General features: G+C 36.6%; 1 protein-coding gene across 2 annotated transcripts in view; it reads left to right on the top strand.

Moving 5' to 3' along the window:
* Kdm3 (Lysine demethylase 3) overlaps positions 1 to 16,695 on the top strand; it is a 674,618-nt gene that overhangs the window by 13,064 nt on the left and 644,859 nt on the right. The window lies entirely within an intron of this gene.

Raw genomic sequence — 16,695 nt, 5'->3', positions numbered from 1 at the left:
GGCCAGGCTATTCTACTTTTTGTAATATGTGGTGGGCATATCGACATCGGGAGTGAAGGGTTTCGTAAATTAAGTTGTTCCGTAGTTCATGACGGTAGGTCAAAATACAGAAGACCTTGAATCATTAGAGATACTTGGATCCCGAGATCAAGCATGCTATCCTCTCGGCTATACTGAGAATCAAATTTAATAACTAAGTAAACATACGTATTATAAAAGTCATAAGATCTCATTTAGTGCTTTGTTGAGAATCGACGTGAAACTTTTGGACAATTTGGGAACTTCTTGTTTAATATAATAGTGGTGGGCAGTACTCACTGGGAACTGTGACCACTATTACACAGTTCATTTTATTGCTCTACAGATGTCAGGAAGAAACAGGTCAAATTTTGGAGTGAGAACAAGCCGGCTGAAATATCCAAAACCTATTAAATGTATCTATTTATTTATGTAAAAGAAAATATTGCGTGTGTGTGAAATTTTCCAAATCTACATTGCATTGCCAATGTATGATGTTAATACAATCAAACTTTATAGTTACGTAAGATTTATCAATGTGTAGTAGAATCATATTGATGCATTTTAAAATAATATTAAATAAATTAATACATTTTAAAATAATATTAAGAGGTGGCGCCATAAGATAAGAAAAAATATACATAAGTCAACCTTTTTTTTTTCTGTTCGGAACTCTAGAAGACACTACACATCTCCTAACGGATATTATATTATATCAGTAATTGAAGAAGGAAAAAAACTTTGAACACAAAAATAGAATGTTAGTTCCAGATGTGCCGTCCTGGCGATTCAAATTGCTATTCTCTATCGCTGATATATTGGAAGAGTTATAGGAGGAGATACGAAAGGGGGCTCACATAACTACCAAGTGATACTTATTTATCTGCAGTAATTAAGGTAATAGTTCTTGGAAAGAAAAGTGGAACCGTTTGAGATCTTATATGCTGTGCATAATAATATTTTTGTTTTACGCTCTTTTCCAGAAACTAGGCTGTATGAAGCATGAATCTGCAGTTTATAACCATGAGGCAGTTCTATAATTATTTTTGTTTCATTCATTGTTAAAAGAAATGTTACACCTCAACAACATACACCCCAACAATTCTCAATTTTGAAGCAAATTTTAGTATTCATCTCTTGAATTCATTAAATCAGGGCGCAAAATTTTCAAACCAAATATTTTAATGTGACCTTTACAGTTTGTATTCAGTATTTCCATTACTTCTATATTTTTATTCCTAATGCGTTAGAGATGTCCATTATCTTTCATGAACTGCATATGAAGTAAAAATGAAAATAAAATGTTTATCTAAACATTCCAAGAGTATGCCTTGTAAACTAAAGGAGACATGTTAATTAGTAAAATCGAATTATTGTGCAAGAATTGATCGAGGAAACAGGAGAAACTGGAGAAGACACATGGGCACCTTCACTTCAAATTTACATGCTCTGAGATAAACAGGAACCCCTCACACTGTTGATGAGCTTTCTACCACTGAACCACTATGAAATTAAAGAACGGATTTCATAAAATATTATACTGTATATTTTTTGTATTTTTACTTCATTATAATTTATTAGTATAGATGGAATGTTGAAATGTGCGGAGTACGGTTTTAGTAAGGCTACGAAGAAAATCGTGAAATAATTAGTTTTTACTAATCCAAATGATGAATATAAAACAAAAGAAAAATAACAGTCAAATATATGTATTAGTATGTCTTCACATCATGAATTATTTGGTGTCGCGTATGTAATTCGATAATTTTGTGGCGTTTTATAGGTGGTTGAAATCGTTTCATTCCTGTATAGATATTGAAATCCTCTATTATTTTTTATATATATATTTTTTCCTGTCGTGTATTAATGTGCAGTCTCCAAACTTGCCTGTGATCCTGCTTCCGTGAATAAAAGTTTTAACTGCAATTTTATTTCTGCTGAGCATGAAATGCCTTTAGTGTGAGCGTGCAAGTAGGGAACGATTACGTTACCGTCCTGTGATCGTTCAACCACGAAGCACACAGCATGTCTCTCTCCCTCGTCTGGTCCGGATCTTGAGGTCATCCGTGGCCTAGTATCGAATGTGTGACGAGTTGGCGGAAGGAATGTATGCTGGCTTTTTTTTTTTTTTTTTTTCTAATGAAGTAGCAACTGTGGAAAGATACCAGTAGACAAGAGTACTCCATGCCCTTCCTTTACATCATGCGTACACACAATTTGAACGTTCAATTTAATCGTATTAAGTGGACTGTAGTGTGTGTTCTTTGTTATTGAAGCATATATTTTCCCCGTTGCAAGATATATATATATATATATATATATATATATATATATATATAATATATGCAGGGTGGAAGGTAACTCCACAGACGAACTTTGGGAGGCGATTCCTTATACGAAATGAAAGAAAAAAAGTTCTAATAAACATGGGCCGAAAAATGCCTCCTTTCAGAGTTATGATCCATTGAAAATTCGAAAAATCATTTTTCAGAACTCCCTAACTTAGAAACTGTAGGACCTATCCCAAGCGGTATAAGGAATTACACAGAAACTAGTATGTTCTCTATCTAAATATCCATGTTTTACCATCTGCCGTGAAAGGAACTGTGAAAAGGAAGTTGAAGTATAGGGATACTCCTTTAAGTACTAATGGTGCGTTCGTTCGCTGGTACCGGTGAATTCTGAAACATGGATATTTAGATAGAGCGTATACCAGTTCCTGTGTAATTCCTTAAACCGCTTGGGATAGGCCCCATAGTTTCTAAGTCAGGATGTTTTGAAACGTGATATTTCGAATTTTCGGTAGTTCATAACTCTGAAAAGAGAAGTTTTTCGACCCATGTTTATTAGAACATTTTTCTTTCATTTCGTATAAGGAATCGCCTCCCAAAGTTTGTCGGTGGAGTTACGTACCACCCTGTATATATAGGGTGTTCCGAAACAACACCGACGTTTGAGAGGTGATTCCTGACACCAAGATAAGACGAAAAGTTTAGACCAACTTGGGTGCACAAATGCTTCCTTTCGAAGTTATAGGCTGCCAAAAATATAAAACATGAATTTTAAAGGTTCATAACTCCAAAATTATGGAATCTACCGTAGTCGGGTCAACACTTCACTTAGGAGCTAGTATGTGCCCAATTCAAATATCCAAGTTTCAGAATCCTGCGGTACTTCCACAACAATTTTTATGAAGTTAATTGGTGAGTACTTCAAATTAAATGCCCGCAGCTAAACTCCCTCTATAAAAATTGTTGCGTGAGTACCTTAAGATTCTGAAACATGTATTTTTGGAAAGCGCACACATTAATTCCTAAGTGAAGTTTTGACCCGACTGCGGTAGGTCTCCATAGTTTTGGCTCCCATAAGTTCATTTTTCATGTTTTCGGCGTCCTATAACTCCGAAAGGAAGCGTTTGTGCACCCAGGGTGGCCTATACGTTTTGTCTTACCTTGCTGTCAGGAATCACCTCCCAAACGTCTATTTAGAATGATAATTTGGCAGTGAAAATAGCAACAGTTTCATGTTTCCATTTGGATCTTAAAACGCAGTGTTGCAAAAGCAACAGTCTAAGTCGATTTTCTGAAGTTGAAGAAAAAGGATTCATCAAGCAAAACAATTTCTCCAAGTAGGAAAGAAAGCAGAAGCCAGGAGGAGGCGACCGTTTTTTCTGCACGCCATTTTCATCCTTTTTATCCCCCTTCTCTCCATTCTATGCATTGTCGTTGTCGAGGGTAAAGAATTCTCACATGTTACTTTGAAGAGTTTCAATGTTATTGGTTATTTTGGTAGTTATTGGTACACCCCCCGTCGGAAAATCCTGGATCCGACCTTGTATTTATATATCGGAAGAGATGCTTTGATTTATACGCATATTTATCCATATAAATAAATGAGTCAAACTATAGTAATGTGTATTAAATATTTTTGTGTTGACTCTGTTTTGTATTTAAGTATTATTTTGGCTAAGAAGAATGTAAGCTAGATATTCCCCTAAGTGAAAAGTGTGTGTATATATAAATAGCAAAACATGCGGATCACCTCTCTATTTTGAGCCGCATACATGTAATTGCATAGGCTTTTCCCGTGGTGATATAATTAGCGCTTCAGCATTTTATGCGGGAGGGTAATATTCGACTCCCAATAGAAAATTATTTCGAACCCTATGTTAAGCTGTAGGCAAGTATGTGGCTCATATAACTTTGGTGCTTATAAAGAATAATACACGCTGGTGGTATTACTTTATGTAAGTTGATCACCTGCTTTTTTTTTTTTTTCGTACAGTGCTCATTCATTGTCAGGTAGTGATGTACGTGATTCTGGATTCGATTCCCAGCGCGGGTACTTGCCTTTCATGTAGCTTTGGTTCGGAAAAGGAACATTCTAATTTAGTCAATTTTGTTCAGAACCAAGAAGAAGCATTAGATGCAAATTATTCATTGTTATTTTGGAAAGTGTATATATACTTTTATCCTAGGCTTCATCAGTTTTTTAAGGGGGGTAAATCAAGTCAGTGGGGTAATTCCACCTGATCACCTCCCTAAAAGGAGCACTGGTAAAATTCATCCGAACTAATACTCGTGCGAGTGCACTAAAAGCACACTGTTATTCAATGACTTGACCCCGAAAGGACACTTTTGAGTTCAAGTTGATTTGATAGTTGTAAGTGGAGATGTGGTAGAGGGTGGATATTTGTTCTAAACACGTGAAATTTTACTGGTCTGGTCGCTTACATATGATTGATTCTGTCTGAGGAACGTCAGAAAGTTGAAACAGACCATAGGTGTAATGACTTGGGTCATTTACTGTTGTACGGTGTTTAACTCAGAAAAAAAAAAAAAAAAAAGAATACTTTGCTGATATTCGAGTCTTTATTGAAAATTCAGGGTAATATACTGCTAGAAAAGCATGAAATTGACCCAATAGAGAGGTTCACAGCCTATGATTCCACCCCAAAATTCTTGGCATACCCTCTGCTCCATCCCAAAGAAAGAGCAATATGATGTATTGTAGAACTACAATTTTTTTGTTAACATTTAGTAAATTACTCCCATATAAGATAAGTTTTGTATAAATTATTTATTATTGTACCCTTTTTTAACTTGTTTATATGGTAACTTTTTCAAACCGTGAAAAGAAAAAAATGAAACAAAATCTTTGAGTTTTACGTCCCAAGGTTATGCCGGTTAGGCTAAAGGAGACTATGATGATGGGTGATGAATGAATAAAGTGGGAGGAAACGGGAGAACCCCGAGAAAACCCACGCACACGGTGTTTGTCCACCACAAAGGCGGCACCGTGAAAAGATAATAAGGATATATTTACGCACTACAATCATCATTATTACATTTACAATGATGATGAAATTATTGTACTTGTAATCTTGAAATGACTGTGCAGCATTGTTACGACAGGGTAATCGTACAATAGTGTACAAGATTTCAAATGCCTCTGATTTGTTCATACTTCTGCGATCTTTTCCTTAAACAAAATTAGACATAAATCATATTTCTTATTCCTATCACTCTTCTTGCAAGTGTTCTTGCTTGCTACCGCGGATATCATTTTTCATCCCCTCATCCCTGCATTATATTAATATGTATCTCTTGTTTTGAATTCATACATGTAAACGACAGATTTTTATCCTCTGTAAAACAAAATGCCTCCATATATCAAATTTTATATATTTATGTTCAACAATTCAGAATAAATTCTATATATACAAATAATAGTCCTGAGTGATTGATTGATCAACGCTCAGGCCAAAGTGATTAAGCTAGAAATTTGAAGTTCGGACAATGCATAAGCATGTGTAATGTAAGGTAACACTAAGGAAGGATTTTCTGGAAATTCGACGAGAAAGGTGAGTAGATGTGGCAATTATTATATTAAAATGTTTATATCTCCGAATTTGTGAAGGTTAAACATGAAATTTGGTATATGAACTTACCTTTTAACATAATCAATGTTTCTTTTTAATACAGGGTGGCCCAAAAGTAGGTATACAGTATAGTACTGATCAAGTCAGTTTTTTTTATATCGTTCCTTACTGTTATCCATCAGTTTCTTTATTATTTGTTCCTAATGTATTTTTACTTACATCTTAAGCTCAAAACAGCCGAAGCAAATATACTTATAAGTTAAAATGTTATGCTTGATCAATGCAGGGGTGTATACCTACTTTTGAGCCACACTATATATCACATAGAAGGGAAGAAAATAAATGGGAATTACAATTATTATAAGATGTCTATTAGAGTGTCCCTTATTTTGGGTAATTTCGTGTTGCAATACGCACCTCCCCCCCCCCCCAAATGTATTCTATGTGACCATAAACACGCATTAGTGAAAAAAGCGGCTATTTACGAGAATGTTAACCCGTGCCGACTTGACGACAAACTCATGGAAAGACGTTTTCATATTATACTATAATTTAGAATTTCCAGCCGTCATAACGGAGAAACTGAGAGAGAGAACCGAAAATCGCAAATGTCACAAAAATTAGACTGCACTAATATCAAGTAACAACGAGAAAACAGCAAAGAACCTTTCCCCACTTCGGCTCACAGTTGCCAGAGGAGGGAAATTTCCCTTGACGGAGGTAAAAAATGCTCAAAATTTGCAGAGGGGAAAGAAGGTATTTTTTCTTAAAATGTCTTAAAGTGTAGGGAAATTCTTGTTGAGTATACTTTTACAATTGGCCGAATAAAAAAATAAGTTGTCATTTCTCACAAACAGGCACGACTATCGTTATTGAGAAGGAAAAAAAAAAATCGGTGTTTCCTTCACGTGTAAACTATTGCAGGTGTCTGGGACTTGCGATAAGAAACTAGTCAATACATGCAAAACCACAACATTCACATTTATCGAAGCGGCAGCAAATCAACAATAAAATTGTGTATTGGGATCTAGATTTTCTTCTTTTCTTTTCTTTTCTTTTTCTTAAGCAAGGGAGGTGGTGCTTTTTTGTTAATAAAGAAAGAGTGGCAACAGGCCCGTATCCAGGGGTGTGGGCTCCCCTAAATTTTCACCGCCCCCCTAAAATTTTCACGGTAGGCTGGCAAATGAACTATAATATGGTGATGAACTATAATATGGATCGCCCCCCCCCCCCTACATTTTTGGGCTGGCTACCGGCATGAGTGGCAGTACTATTTTTAAAAACAAGGAGAAAGAGTAATAATAATACAAAAGATCTCAGTCTAAGTGGATGAGATTTCAAATGAATTTCATGAGTTGCATGTGTAGTGATCTTAAATAGGGATACACCTAATTTTTTTTTTAGCTTAGTGTTGCCATATTACCCGATTTCTACATAAACATATCTTAATCACGGAAAAACATCCGCTTTTTGGGATTGGAGAAAAATCTAATACGACTTAGTTGATAAAGTGTTGGTATATTCAACGTAAACCGCCTACACCTCTGACAATGACAATCTCAATCGCAATTGAGTCAAATTTGGACTCGCGCTAAGGCTCAGGCTGTGGACTATCTGAGCAGTGCCCGTGTGCAGGGCCATTTGCTAATAAGAGATCTGCTCTAATGCACAATGGTTTTCTTTGTGTAGTTCATGTGTTTTTAATGTGATGTATTGGAGGTTCTATACAAATGAATATTCGTTTGTAGATGTTGCGATGAACATACTTGAATTATTCATGCCTTCATAAGCTACAAGAATGCCGAACAACAAATTCAAGTGCAACTTAAAAGACTCTTATAGAAGCGAATTTACGTTTATTAACCAGGGCAGAACTCAGTTTGAAGCAAAATAAGCACTCTGGAAAACTCAAGTTTTGTTTGAAAAGTAGGCTGCAGGGAAGCAAACTGGACCCCCACCTGATTTATATATATATTTTGTAAACTAGACCACAAGGAACACGAATCTAAAGGAATTTTGACATTTCGAATTTCGGAACTCGAGATATTCGAACATAAAGTGACCACGGAAGTAAACCGGACCCCACCTGATTTTTATGTATTTTGTAAACTAGATCACCAGGAATACGAAAATGAAATGAAATCTTTGAGTTTTACGTCCCACGGTTATGCCGGTTAGGCTAAAGGAGACGGTGATAATGAGAGATGAGTGAAATGGTGGAATGAAAGAAGTGGGAGGAAACGGGAGAACTCCGAGAAAACCCACGAGCACGGTGTTTGTCCACCACAAAGTTCACTTGGCGGGGGCTGGGATCGAACCCGGGACCCCAAGCACCAGAGGTGAACGCTCTACCACTGAGCCACCGTGCCCCCCCCCCCAGGAATACGAATCTGAAGGAGTTTTGACATCCCGACTTCCGGAACTCGAGATATTAAAACTTAGTATATGAAAAAACACACTATTCTCTATACGAAACATATTATGTCCTGTGAGATATATAAAGGTAATCAAAAAGCTCTGTCGCTTTCTGTGGAGGTCTGTGTTCAATTGGCCTTCACATCGTGAGTTAAATGCGAATGGAGACAAAGCGAAGGTCAGTTGTTGGTGTGGCTATATCCAACATTTTACCTGGTTGTGGCAGTTCAGTTACAACGTGAACTTGGGTAAGGATAGAGCGAATATGGAACCTCCACAGAGTGTCATAAGGGCGTGTATGCTGTACAAGTTCAAACTTAGGCCAAACGCCACTGCAGCGGGGCGGAAGATATGCCAGGCCTTTCATGAGGGTGTCATGATTACGCAGACAGTGCAAGGGTGGTTTAGCATGTTTAAGGACGGTGACGAAACACTCACGAAAGACGCACCACGTACCGGAAGACCAACACATGTACAAAATGAAGATCTTCAGGTAGCAATTGAGGCGAACAGTGGACAGACATGTGAGGAACTGGGGCTAACATTCAATGCGAGTGGAGAAACCATTCGCAGCACCTCCATCAACTTGGGAAGCACTACAAGTTGGGTCTATGGGTCCCACATGATTTGACTCCGGGCCAGAAGACCACGCGATCAGACACATGTGTTTCTTTGCTGTCTCGTCTGAGGAAGGAGCCATTTCTGGACAGGATGTTGACATGTGATGAGAAGTGGGTCCTGTACGAAGCTTCACGGTGTCATCATCCTTGGTTAAAATCCCATGAACCGGTTCCAAAACAGCTGAAACCAGTAATGCAACAGAAAGTCCTCCTGTGTGTTAGGTGGACTGCTCGCGACATCGTGCATCGGGAACTACTACCGGCATCAGAGCAGAACATCAATGCAACTATCTACTGTCAGCAGTTGAGCCGTGTTCAAGAAAAACTCAAAACCCTGAAGCGAGCACTTCTCAATCGCTAAGGGGTTCTCCCGTTACAGGACAACTTTAAGACCCACATAGCTATAGAATGAACCGGGACACCATCCTACGCCTTGGATGGGAAACACTATTGCATCCGCCATATTCCCCGGACATTGCACCGTCCGATTATCACCGGCTCCATTCCTTGGACACTCACCTTAGCGTACTCCAGTTCAACTCCGTAGTAGAGGTGCAAAATGCACCTGATACCTTCTTCGCTTCACGGCAAACGAAGTTCTACCGCGAAGGAATCCATGCCCATCCCGAACGTTGGTAGAAGGTCGTTGATACTGATGGATACTATTTTTGATCTTCCAGGTACGTCTTAGGTGACATATCGATGCTCTATTATTTATTATTTTATTTATTTATTTGTATTGAAGGCCTGTGGCCCGTAATACAATTCTACAGGTTTCTGACACACTTCTAATGTGAATATAAACAACAAATAAAAATGAATAGATACACTAAAAGATTAATTATTATTTTTTTTTCTTTCTTATGGAGTAGAGGGTGCGTTGTTGTCTCTTTTAAAGGTTCTTCCCGTAAACGATAGAATGACTGCAGAAATTTTGCTATATCGATTGCATTTATAATTTTGTTTAATTCCAAGTTTTTGTCATGTATGCTATCCCCTGTCCATCCTCTATTGCGTTCTTCCTGTAGCACCTCACATTCGAATAAAATATGTATTTCATTTTCGATTTCTCCACATATGTAATTTTCGGTTTCATCTTTCGGACTTTTCCACCTGTACATCCCCATTCAGAATATTGCTATGGCGCGTCTTTGTTCCCTCCCTAACTCAATATATTTTTTTGCCCCTCATTTGTTTTGATTTGTACGTATGTTGTCAAAGATCGCTTGGCTTCCAATCAGCTTTCAAATTTTGATTTGCATCTGATATTACTTTATCTCTAATTGTTTTACACATTTCTTTTGATTTCTTGTTTCTTTTTTCTAACAGGTCGATCATATTTATCTCTTGCAATAGTTTCAATACTCCCATTATCCATGAGTTATTTCCTCTGTTTCATTTGGTATTTAAGGCATTGCTTCTGAATTTCCCTCTCGTTTTCTGTTTCGCATAAGTTTAACCAATACTTTAGTACCCGTATTTTTATAGCTGCGCTCACGGGATATCTCTCTGTATCGAGTAGGACCGCGCTGTTAGGTATCGGTGCAACAGAACTTTTATACATACTATATTAAACTACTGTATAAGTTCTAGTATCTCGAGTTCGGGAAGTGGGAATGTCAAAATTCCTTCAGATTATTGCTCATTTTTGTCTAGTTTACAAGATACATAAAAATCAGTTGGGGTCCAGTTTGCTTCCGTGGTCACTTTATGTTCGAATATCTCGAGTTCCGAAATTCGGAATATCAAAATTCCTTCAGATTCGTGTTCCTCATGGTCTAGTTTACAAAATATATTAAAATCAGGTGGGGTCCAGTTTGCTTCCCTGCAGCCGAAAAGAAAAGTACATTAAAACGTCCATACGAGACATTCGAATATCAGTTCAGACGAATTCCTTACGAGGGATGTAGAACGAAACGCTTAAAATATTGCCCGCAGTAACGCGGGGGGCATTTGTTATGTGATAATTGTTTCTGCTTTCACCAACGTTTTGGGATAGAATTTTTCAAACTTGTGGAAATGCCGTAATAGTAGATAGTTCTCATCACATAATGAAACTTTTGTTTATTCATTGTTGCCAACCTTGCGTGACTCCACTTATTAAAATTCTAATCTATCCCGTGGAAACTCTATCCCGTGGTGAGTGATCAGTCATCGTCATGTTGTCTACCACAAGTTTAAATGGCCTAAGATCGAACCAGGACCCTCTTGCTGGAATGAGCGCTGTACTACCGGATCTCCAATTAAACATTAAAGAAGATAAAAAATGATTAAATTATATTCCTTTTGCTGTTAGTTTTGAATTAGAGTAAGAGAAGAAAGTTTAATGACTTCTGGGAAAGAATAAATGATAATTATAAAGTGCATTCTCCTGTTAATAATACTGTAGTTAACAGGATTATTCTCGTATAATGATGATGGGAAATATGTGAGAAAGTTTCCTAATTGAAATTTGAAGTAACTGAATTCAGACGACCATCTTGAACGAAACAAAATGTATGTATATACGTATGCGTAACGCATGATGATAGCTGCGTATACGGACGGGAGAGTTGCCATCGTGTGTTTATTTCTGTCCGTTACGCAGTTTAAACCGACCTCATTTCCTTGAAAAAGGGCATTCACACTGTATGTGGCCTTCAGCGTTGCCTTGATGATATTGTAACTTTTCCAGAGTGCTTGCTGTTGGGAGTCTGTTGTTAACAGGCGTAATATTCCCTTGACGGGTTATATATTAAAAGAGCAGCTGGATACATGCACCACACCAATCGGCATACGCATGCGGGAACACTAGGAGACAGTACTCTGAGCAAGCCTAAGGAACTAAAAATATGTTATAAGTTGTAATAGGAGATGAAATTAGAACCTTCATGTTTGATTACTTCGGTTTTCTCGGAGGGAGATTTTTCTCTGTTGCCACCTAGATAGCCATGCATGGATTCCTTTATTATTATTATTATTATTATTATTATTATTATTATTATTATTATTATTATTATTATTATTATTATTAATGCTTTTAACGCGTAGGAAATGCTTTGCATGAGTTTCTTTAGTTGCTTAGAATGTAGTAAAAACATCGAAGAACGTTAAATTTCAATGATGGTTTGTATTCGGTTATTTCGGATAATATAATTAGTTGCAACGCATTGTTCGTTGCTATTACCTGCATGTTTCGGAAGTACTCTAGTCGTATTATACAGAAACTGATCTTTCCCACACTTTGCTCACTATATCTTAATAATGGAATCTAATGCAGTATTGGCATATATATATATATATATATATATATATATATATATATATATATATATATATATATATATATATATAGCAAAATATTCGTTACAAACCTTTCCTATCATCAATTTATTATTTGTCTTTGCACCATTTCCTTTCGATTATTAACTTTTATCTCATCTCTGGCAGGGATCAAGTTCTGGACGAACCAAAGTTCAGGGTATCCATTTGGATTTCTTGGATTCAGTTCAAGTTCCGGGACTTTAAACTTAAGTCAAAGTTCGCGTCTTAGCAAAGATGGCTATGTAATAATGAATATGTATAGCACTATTGGAAATCTACACAGTTTATTTAATGGGTAATATCGGAAAATATAAAACAATATGACCCCAAGAGAGAGAGTGTTGTTTCCTAAATTACATCAAACAGTGTTAAGGTCTTCCATCCATTAGGGATTTTGCAAGACAATTCTAACTTAGTGAGATGTGGAGTTTTGGTAGCGATATTACAATGTCTTTCCAGTTTCAGGTTGATAGATGTTAACACTTTTGGTATTTGGATATATGAAATGTTAATTAGCTTAGGGATTAGGCGTGATTGGATAGAAGTGCTGTAAAGATCGTTTTATAAATATTACTATCAAATTATTGCTTTTCACAGATTTCTTGCACTAAATATGGTCTCTCTTGACCACATGAATAACATTAAAGATTGTATATGAGCTTTGTAGCAAGGAACACTAGCACTCGCCAAGAATAGGTGAGAAGTCGGCCCTGACATTTTCGTCAAAGTAACCTATTTCCTTGCTCAATGAGAATATTGATTTCTTTTAAAACGAAAGAAATGAAATGAAATCTTTAAGTTTAACGTCCCACAACTATGCCGGTTAGGCTAAAGGAGACGGTGATAATGAGAAATGAGTGAAATGGTGGAATGATGAAAGTGAGAGGAAACGGAAGAACCCCGAGAAAACCCACGAGCACGGTGTTTACCCACCACAAAGTCCACACGGCGCGAGCTGGGATCGAACCACGGACCCCAAGCACCGGAGGTGAACGCTCTACCACTGAGCCACCGTGCCCCCTCTTTTACAACGAGATGGCTCAACCACCTTATCTAATATTGTGTATTTAAGTATTTAATTTTATTAACGAAAAACTTCTCTCCCCCTACATACACACACACACACACACATATCTATCTATCTATATCTATATATACTCAAACAGTAATCATATGAAGCGTTCGGGGTAGTAAGGAAAAACTCAGCCAGAAGTTACGTGCAAGCTGAACACTCGGAAATTACATTTGAGGTGTTCGCGTACGATACCAAACTCCTCTTTACAGCTGGTTCTTGTGTCTGTGTGTAGCTAATGAAAGCCATTCTCTTTCCCTTAGAAAATACAATTTTAAAATAAATGGACGATTATTGTGGCGGTTCAGAGTGCATTTTCAGGAAACAAACCTTTGTTGACTTTGTCCTTATTACTCAGAACACCCCATACAGAGTTTGCAGGGAATAAAGTGCACATCCGAAAAAGAAAAAAAAAAAAATGGGAAATTTCAAAACATGTGTAAGATATCCAGTTTTACTGAAGGGGATTTTCCCCTCATCGTCTCTGATAATTCACACACAATGTTAAAAATTCAAAAACTAAAAGTAATTTTAGAACTTACTATATGTAATTTCTCCAACAATGATCATTCAATAAATCTTGGAAATATGCTTATTTTAGGATTACGTACCCCCAGATTCATCTTCGCGTACCCCCGGTTGAATAGCACTGCTATATAGAGCATGTTTTTATCTGTTTCTATGAAAGTTTAGAAAGAATACTGAACGTTTGAAATATATTGAAAATTGTTAGTATGTGGAGCAAATTTAGCCTTAAATGAGAGCTCGACAGAAAGTTGTCCTATATTATGTTACAGTACCATTAGCGAGGACTGTGCTTTAATTGGACATTACAATAATAATCTTCACGCACAAAGATTATTTCTGAACTTAGTCTTCCCGTACAAAAGGATAGTATGGTTAAACATATTCTCAAACCTTTGGTAGATGTCTATTTGTGAAGATCCTTCTGTGCAGTTTTGGTAGCTTCTTTACGACCAACCTCAGTGTCCAAAAAATGTTCCATATTTCTTCATAGAGTACGTTATGTCTCAGAAGTTACATGACTCAACATATAATTGTGAATGGACGTTGAGGAATTAGATAATGATATTGCAACAGAAAGCTCTTTGTCGCTATACGATTAACATACCCTTTTAGCCTAGTTTGATATCCGCTGAGAGCTTGCGTTGCGAAAGAATGTTAAACTTCCAATTAACCAACAAACGACAATACAACAACTGATTGGCCAGCATCGTCTACAGATCGATGATGTCATCAAAAAGGTATATTAAATATAAGCTTCAGATAAAACTCGTTTTCAGCCCTAAAGATTGTTGAAACACACACACTTTACACTTTTTTTTTCAAACTAGTACAGAAAGGAAAGTACTATTTTTCCCCCTTCGTAATTACTTAGTGCTTACAAAATAGTATTTATGTAATGATTGATTGATTTGAAGTCTAACGTCCTTTCTCAGTAGCGGAACCATAGATCTACAAATTAATATGGGACTCGAACCGCATGAGCTCTCACTGGGAATCCGGTTGTTTCGCGCCCAAGCTATGCTATTCACGTAGCCAAGAGAAAGCTTAATACTAGTTAATGAAATAATTTGTGTTGTTTTGTTCCTGTAAGCTGAGGTGATAAACTCCAAGTTGGAGATAGTGAGAATAGAAGCCTTGAGCAGTAAAACAAAACAGAATTATACCTTGGGTGACAAACACCGTGAAAATTAAACGAAAGAATCCGTAAACAGTTTTATTTTAGTACATTGAAAGTTTTGTAATTATTTTCTATATTACTATTAATAGTAGTAGTACAATGTTTAATTTAACGTCCCACTGTTACACCCTGGAGATTAAAGAATGATTCAATGAATGATTATAAAATTTGTGGAATGAGAATGTGGGAAGAAACGAGAACTGCCATCCACATTCTCATGGCCTGGGATCGAACTAGGGACTTCTGGCACAAGACTTGAACATTTTACCACTGAGTTATTGTGCACTTTAGTAGCAGTAATACTGCAATTGACACTACTTGTTTGAAAATGCCATTGTATCCTCTTTATTTCATAAGTACTTCAGTGAAAAGGTGTTGGCGAAATAAGATAATTCCCAAATAAAACTATTTTAAAATACTACATGTATAATTGTGTTGTTTGTATCAGTGCAGTTCATTTTAGGCTTCCAAAATGATAGTCATATCTAAGCTGCTAAATGCATTCTGTTAGCGGTCCATCGTGCATGAATCTGTAGCCTATACGGCCTCAAGTCTTACCGTGCCGTTTGCCATGACCTATTTATTTCATTCACAAAGGTACTGTTCTTGGATTAACTTGTGAGTACGCCGGCAAATCTTTGTACTTACTTACCAACATTATTATTCATCAGATGAATTGTTTCTGTTTTATCCTTATTCAAGATGCTAGTAACTGTCATGGAAACTGCCTCCCAACTACATTTACTTTTCCATTTCGCACAGTGTTTTCCTTTATATTTTGCATTGCATTGTTCTGACGACAGTATATTACTATGTACACTTTTGATAACGAACAATTGTAATGAACGTATGTTTGATAAGTGGCAGTCTTCATCATGTTGTGTTTACAGATATCTGCTTATTAATCCCTAACATAGAAGTACTAAATGGAAAAAGAATATATCTTTCTATTTCACACCCAACGGTTATGCACTCTAGGATAAAGGAGACGGATGATTTATGAAACTAAATGAACATGAACATGTAGCAGAAAACGGGAAAACTCAAGAAAACCCACGATCACAAATGTTAACTACAATAAACTCACATGGTCTAAAGTCGTATTGGAGACACTTCGCACCAAAGATAATTGCTCTCAACATCTATGCAAGTACTAACGTATTATATAAAATAAAATACTACTACCAAGAGAAAGGCAGTGAGTGAACATGCTGAAGTTTAGAAGTTTCCATCTTTTTTGTTCTCTATTTCATCCTGAATTTTTGCTGTAAGTCAGAACACTTAAAATTGTCATTGTTTTTATAATTTTGTAATTTATTTTTATAATTTTCTATGACAGTTTTTGTTGTCCATTATTTTGTAAACTTGAGGTGATTTAGTATACACATACACAATTAATGTAGGTCGGTCAAATGGGTCAGAAGGGTCAGAAATCCCGTGTACGGTATTTATAGTATTGTTGTGAGTCAGTGGCGTATCCAGGGGAATAGACTGGCTCAACCCCGCACCGTCATTTAGTGCAGTGATATTGAAAGTGTATTTTACTTACATGGAGTATGTTCCTTTTTTTAAATCCCGTTTTATGACCTTTTTTCCTTAAGCTCCTGGCGTAAGTATACCTGAGCTTAGTTTAATTCCAGGTATATATATATATAGTATGTATGATTGTATGTTAGTTTCG

This window comes from Thermobia domestica, chromosome 1, assembly GCF_964235325.1.
Source record: "Thermobia domestica chromosome 1, izTheDome1.hap1.1, whole genome shotgun sequence".
Taxonomy (NCBI): Eukaryota; Metazoa; Arthropoda; class Insecta; order Zygentoma; family Lepismatidae; genus Thermobia; species Thermobia domestica.
The sequence above is the reverse complement of the archived record's forward strand: the minus strand, read 5'-3'. Positions and strand labels throughout refer to the sequence as shown.